Source organism: Lissotriton vulgaris, chromosome 10, assembly GCF_964263255.1.
Source record: "Lissotriton vulgaris chromosome 10, aLisVul1.2, whole genome shotgun sequence".
NCBI classification, from domain to species: domain Eukaryota; kingdom Metazoa; phylum Chordata; class Amphibia; order Caudata; family Salamandridae; genus Lissotriton; species Lissotriton vulgaris.
The window spans coordinates 278,314,278-278,321,151 of NC_141698.1; the positions used below are offsets into that span (position 1 = coordinate 278,314,278).

At 42.4% G+C, this 6,874-nt stretch overlaps 1 long non-coding RNA gene across 1 annotated transcript; it reads left to right on the forward strand.

Annotated features, from left to right (window-relative positions):
- Nucleotides 1-243: 243 nt before the first annotated feature.
- LOC147685130 (uncharacterized) lies at nt 244-6,538 on the forward strand. The gene is made up of 3 exons (XR_015300753.1): nt 244-304; nt 6,159-6,218; nt 6,433-6,538. It is a non-coding gene; the product is annotated as an uncharacterized LOC147685130 (long non-coding RNA).
- The last annotated feature ends 336 nt before the right edge of the window (nt 6,539-6,874 follow it).

The window sequence follows — 6,874 nt, forward strand, 5'->3', positions numbered from 1 at the left end:
GTTTCTTACTCACTTTTCTATTTTTTTTTTAATCTCTTCTTTTATTTTCCTTGCTCTCTGCCTTTTTCTTGTAGTATTCCTTTCTCGCACACCTGTAATATATTTACATTCATTGATTAAAGCCTTGCTCTCTTATTAACTCTCTATTTGTATTTTGTCTAACTAATATTCACTTACTGTGTGTTCTTTTAGACTTTTCCTATTGGTATTGATTCTTCTGTAACTTCTCTTAATATCTTTTCAGGTCCTGCCCTTGGGAACAGTTTGTTAGGCTTGCTGACCAGAAGATTACTTCCTGACCTTGGTAAGTATTTTTCTTATTCCAATAACTATTTACAACTTGCAGTCTGTATTTTTCGGTATACATGCACTGTACTTCCTTCTTTTTCAGAGACAGAAAACTTCACTGCGTGTTTTCCTGACTGACATTGAATTGCCCTTTCACGTAGTAAGTATCATCTCATTTTAAACATTAGTACTTTCGTTTCTCAAGACACTATTTATCTTTAGTCACTTAGCTCTGGTTTTCTTCGCTCCCAGGATGCTCCTAATGACAGCTTAGCAGCGTCGCTTGTAACGCGGTATGAATCTCCTCACAACACGGAGACGCTGCTGTCCACGGTCTCCTTCACAGCCGGTAATACGTCGATCTAACTCTGTATCCCCTTCGTCCCTGATTTTGAAGACTGGGATACCCTGACTAAACACTAAACTATAGTTAAACTGGGACACTCCAGATTTGGCTTCTTGACGCGGTCGAATCCTCGGTGAAGTGCGCAGTTCACAAGCAGCGCGCGCCTCACCTGGATTCTGCAGTGTTCTCTGCTGCACTAGAACGCTAACAGCAACTCGATTCTGGCTACCTATTCAGGCGCCATTTTCGAGTTAACTCTGACCAGGCAATCTTAATAGCATGGGGTTTGTTATTCTTGTTTCTCCCCATGTGCTATTAATCCACTCTGCAATCTTGGAGTCCTGACAGTACGCTCCAACAAGGTAGGTTCTCCCCTCCGAGGTTTGGTTGGGAACCGTCGATGAAAGGCCTTAACCAATCTTGGAGCGTGAACATCTTCATCTCGTTCCCAAGATCTTTCCTCAGGCCCATAACCTTTCCAGTCTACTAGGTAATACAACTCCCCTCTTAGTCTTTTTGAGTCGAGGATTTCTTTGACTTCAAACTCGGTACCAGTCTCTAGTTGAAGAGGTCTCGGTGGTAAGTCTTTTCGCAAGTTCTCTGGGGCCTTTTTTAACAAGGATATGTGGAAAACTGTATGGATCTTCAACTTGGATGGTAATTGGATTCAATAAGTCACCAGGTTTATCTTTTCTTCTACCTGAAACGGACCAATAAACCTCGGTTGGAACTTTCGATTCCCTTTTAGTCTCAGATTTTTGGTACTTAACCAAACTTTATCTCCTATTTCCAACAGAGGCCCTACACGTCTCTTCCTGTCTGCATAGACCTTATATTTTTCCTTAGCTTGTTTTAGATTTTCAATTGCACTCTTATGCACTTGTTCTAACTGTGTCACAACCTCCTCTACCGCTGGGACTGAGATTTCCATTTGCCTGAGAGTTGAGTTTGGGTGTCTACCATAATTCATGAAGAAAGGGGAAAACCCAGTGGAAACATTTCTTGCATTGTTATGGGCAAACTCTGCAGCCCAGAGATAGTCCGACCAGTTTCCTTCTTGTTTTAAAAGAAACAATCTCAAGTACTTTTCAAGTTCTTGATTCACCCTCTCGGTTTGACCGTCAGTCTCTGGGTGATAACTGGTGGAAAACCGGACTTCAGTACCCAACCCATCCATGAATGATTTCCAAAAATGGGAAATGAACTGTGGGCCCCTGTCAGTTATCACTATTTTCGGGATTCCGTGGATTTTCACTATCTGAGCGCTGAAATGAGTCGCCAACTGTTTAGCCGTCGGCACTCCTTTCAGAGCTGTGAAGTGAGCCATTTTAGAAAGAGAATCTACCACTACTAAAATTGTGTTATAACCCTGACTAAGGGGTAAATCTGTAATGAGGTCCAGTGTGACAGTGTGCCAGGGATAGGGTGGATTGGGCAAGGGAAAAAGCAAACCTTTTGGGGCCTGTCTTTCAGATTTTCCCTGAGCGCAAATCTCGCAAGTCTTAACATACTGCTCAAAATTTTTAGACATTTCAGGCCACCAATAGTGTCGCTGGATCAGTTCCTTGGTCTTTGCCTCGCCCTTATGTCCAGCCAATTTCGCATCATGGCATTCCTTCATAATCTGTTGCTGTAATTCTTTGGTGGGAATATACAAGGCTCCTTGGTAGTAGGGCAACTGATTACGAATCTCTCCTCCTTCCTTCTTTGCCCAATCTTCCATGGACTTTTCATCCATTGCTTCCGAAATACTATGTTCTAGATCAACTGAAGTGATTGCTCCAATGATTCTTTCACTTGGAATAATTGACTGATCTCTTATTGGCGTCTTTTGATTCTCAGTGTCAATTCTGGATAAGGCATCTGCTTTTCCATTTTGGGCCCCTGGTCGATAAGTGATGACGAAGTCATAATCAGCAAAATATAGTGACCATCACAACTGTCTTGGGGTCAAAGTCCTAGCTGTTTTCAGAAATGTTAAATTTCTATGGTCCGTGTATACGGTGACTTGATGCTGTGCTCCCATCAGGTGATGTCTCCAATCCTTGAATGCGTCTTTTATAGCCAATAACTCCTTCTCTGTGATTGTATAGTTAACTTCCCCGGGTTAATTTCCTAGGCCTATAAGCAACTGGATGTAGCTGCCCCGTTAACTTACTTCGTTGAGATAAGACTCCTCCCACTGCTTGATCAGAGGCATCAGTCTCCACGTAGAAAGGTTCGGTCGGATCTGCATGTTGTAGGATAGGGGCTGACGTAAAACTTTCTTTCAGGGATTGGAAAGCTTCTTCTGCATTAGTTGTCCATTCAAATTTAACCCCTTTCTTCAATAGACGGGTGAGTGGCAAAATCTTATGCGAAAACTCACTAATGAATCTCCGGTAGAAATTGGCAAAGCCAATAAAACTTTGCACCTCCTTGACACTCTCAGGAGACTTCCAGTTAGTTACTGCTTCGATCTTCTTTCGGTCCATTAGTATGCCAGTGGGTGAAATTACAAAGCCCAAAAATTCGACCTGAGACACACTGAAAGCGCATTTTTCTAGCTTTACAAACAGTTTGTTTTCTCTTAGCTTTTGTAAAACCCCTCTAACCTGATCCTGATGCTTTTCTTCATCCACAGAGTATATAAGGATGTCGTCGATGTACACGATGGCACACTGATCGATGAATTCCTTCAGTACATCGTTTATGAAATGCTGAAAAGCTGCAGGTGCGTTGCATAAACCATAGGGCATATCCTGATATTCAAATAGGCCGAATCTTGTCCTGAAGGCTGTTTTCCATTCATCACCCTCCTTCATTCTCACTAGATGATATGTCCCTCTTAAGTCTAGCTTGGTGTAGATTTTTGACCCTTTCACTTGGTCTAGCAAAACTGATATCAATGGTAATGGGTAACGGTTTTTCTTTGTGATTTTATTGATCGCTCTGTAGTCGATGCAAGTCCTCAAATCCCCTTCCTTCTTAGGCACAAAAAATAGAGGCGAGGAGACTGAGGACTGCGAGGGACGGATGAAACCATTTGCTAAATATTTATCCAAATAGTCCCTTAGATGATGATGTTCTTTCTCCGTAAGGGCATATACTCGACTACAAGGCAAGTTCGAACCCGGTTCCAACTCAATCTTACAATCGTAAGGTCTGTGTGGTGGTAGTTGCTCAGCCTCCACTTCGTTTAAGACACCTTCAAAATCTTGGTATTCCTCCGGTATTTCTTGTACATGGATCACACAGATGGAACCTCCGGTCTGATATAACAAGTGCGCAGGATTGACCTCTCGCTCTGTTTGCTGATCTTCAAAACAATTTTCCAAACAATAACTCGACTCCATTTTAATTGTCCTTGTACTCCAGTTAATGTTCGGATTATGTTCGGTGAGCCAGGGAAGTCCAAGAATCAATTGGAATTGGGGGGCATCAATTGAGTTAAACTGGATTTTCTCTTCATGTCCGTCATTTGAGATCAGATGTATTAACTCTGTGTGGCTGACTATCGGACCCGAAGATAAATTTGTGCCATCCACTGCTCTAACTGGCTCGCTTCTTAACTTCTTGATGGCTTTGATTCCCACCCTGCTCAAAAATTTCAGATCACAAAAATTCCCGGTGGCTCCCGAGTCTATCATCACTGAGACTTCCATCAGCGTCACATGTCGGAATCTGATTTCCATGGATAAGGTTAAATGTGGAGCTGCGGATTGCAGGGTATTAGCCACTCTATGTTCTCTTGGAGTCTGGTCCAAAATCGCTTAAACCTGTTCAACTCCTCCAACAGGTGGTGCTGCTAGTTTTCCTTCGGCTTGAAGCTCACTTTGGGTTTCTTCGGACAATTACGCACAAAATGGCCTCCAGATCCACAGTACATGCAAAGATTGCTGGCTCTTCATTTTTCCTTCTCTTCTTTAGAGAGAGGACCCCGTATTGTTCCAATCTGCATAGGTTCGACACCCTGTGGTCCTTCATAACTTCGCTCTCCTCCCGATCTGACTCGATCAAATCTTGGAACTACTGATCTGAAATCTTTTTTCTTTTCACTTTTCTTTCCCCTTGACGGAAATCGATTTCCAAGACCAAGTCTACCAATGCAGAGATTTCTGTGGGCCTGTTTGGTATTCCAGCCAGCACATCTTTTAATTCGTCTCTTCAATCCACGATAAAATACTGCTGCTCTCTTACTTTCTGGCCAGTTGGTTTCCACCACAAGCTTATTGAATTGAGCCAAATAAGAGACCAGATCATGATTCCCCTGTTTCAAGTCAAGCATCTCATTGTCGACAGCTTGGGATATCCGCCTTCTGTCGAATATACGAAGAAACTCTTCCTTGAAGTTCTCATAATTTCGCAATATTGGATCATTTTTTGTAATCAAAGGCAAAGACCAAGAGGCTGCATCCCCACTTAGGTATGACAGCACAAAGGCAACTCGAGACTGCGCATCTGGGAAAATGGAAGGGCGGCACAGGAAATGCAATGAACATTGGGTAATGAATATCTGGGCCTTTTGTGGATCCCCGCTAAAACGCTCAGGGGCCGCTAAAGGAATGACGGGTGATAGGGAATGAATCACCTGAGTAGTCGTTCTATTAGTCCCTTCTAATAATGGAGCTTGAGTGTCTGACCCAGAACCAAAAGGTTGTCTAAACCTTTGTGCCAATTCTGCGGTTTCTTTTCTTGAGTTAACTATCTCCATTCTAAGGTTCTGGTTCTCCTCCCGGACTGCACTCAACTCTTTTTGTATGGTATCTAATATGGTTCCTAACCCTTGCAAATCTATTCCCTCTGCCATCTCTGTTCGGGTGTAAAATGCAACTTGGGCACTTCACTCTGTCAGATTCTTAAAGCAGTTTCTTACTACACAGGAACAGAGATGCTAGTTCCCAAATCCACCCCAACAGCAACCTAGAGCTTGATGTAACAAGTCTCTAAAGAGGCTATCATGGGGTAAGGGGGAAATTGGATAAAATAACAAAAGAGAGAAGAGACTGTCCTGGTGGGTTTCTTCGGTAGTAAGTCCTGCAGACTTCTACTTTGCCGAAAACCTATGGGCAAGAATTATACCAACATAAATCAACTTCTACTCTACCCTTTCCTACTTCTTTTAAACTCTTTATCTCTCGCTTCCTTACCCTATGACTTCCAGAACTCAGCTTCTCTTCTAATTCTATTTGGGCGTTCTTTAATGTGTGCTGTTATTCTAAGGCTGGAGACTTCCTTCTGTAATTTAGAAAACACCTTTTAGATCACTATTTACTTTCTAATCTTTCTTGAACTTCTCCCTATAGTATCTTACTTACTTTTCTATTTTTTTATCTCTTCTTTTATTTCCCTTGCTCTCTGCCTTTTTCTTGTAGTATTCCTTTCTCGCACACCTGTAATATATTTACATTCATTGATTAAAGCCTTGCTCTCTTATTAACTCTCTATTTGTATTTTGTCTAACTAATATTCACTTACTGTGTGTTCTTTTAGACTTTTCCTATTGGTATTGATTCTTCTGTAACTTCTCTTAATATCTTTTTAGGTCCTGCCCTTGGGAACAGTTCGTTGGGCTTGCTGACCAGAAGATTACTTCCTGACCTTGGTAAGTATTTTTCTTATTCCAATAACTATTTACAACTTGCAGTCTGTATTTTTCGGTATACATGTACTGTACTTCCTTCTTTTTCAGAGACAGAAAACTTCACTGCGTGTTTTCCTGACTGACATTGAATTGCCCTTTCACGTAGTAAGTATCATCTCATTTTAAACATTAGTACTTTCGTTTCTCACGACACTATTTATCTTTCGTCACTTAGCTCTGGTTTTCTTCACTCCCAGGATGCTCCTAATGACAGCTTAGCAGCGCCGCTTGTAACGCGGTATGAATCTCCTCACAACACGGAGGCGCTGCTCTCCACGGTCTCCTTCACAGCCGGTAATACGTCGCTCTAACTCTGTATCCTCTTCGTCCCTGATTTTGAAGACTGGGATACCCTGACTAAACACTAAACTATAGTTAAACTGGTACACTTCAGATTTCGCTTCTTGACGCGGTCGAATCCTCGGTGAAGTGCGCAGTTCACAAGCAGCGCGCGCCTCACCTGGATTCTGCAGCGTTCTCTGCTGGCACTAGAACGCTAACAGCAACTCGATTCTGGCGACCTATTCAGGCGCCATTTTCGAGTTAACTCTGACCAGGCAATCTTAATAGCATGGGGTTTGTTATTCTTGATTCTCCCCTGTGCTATTAATCCAATC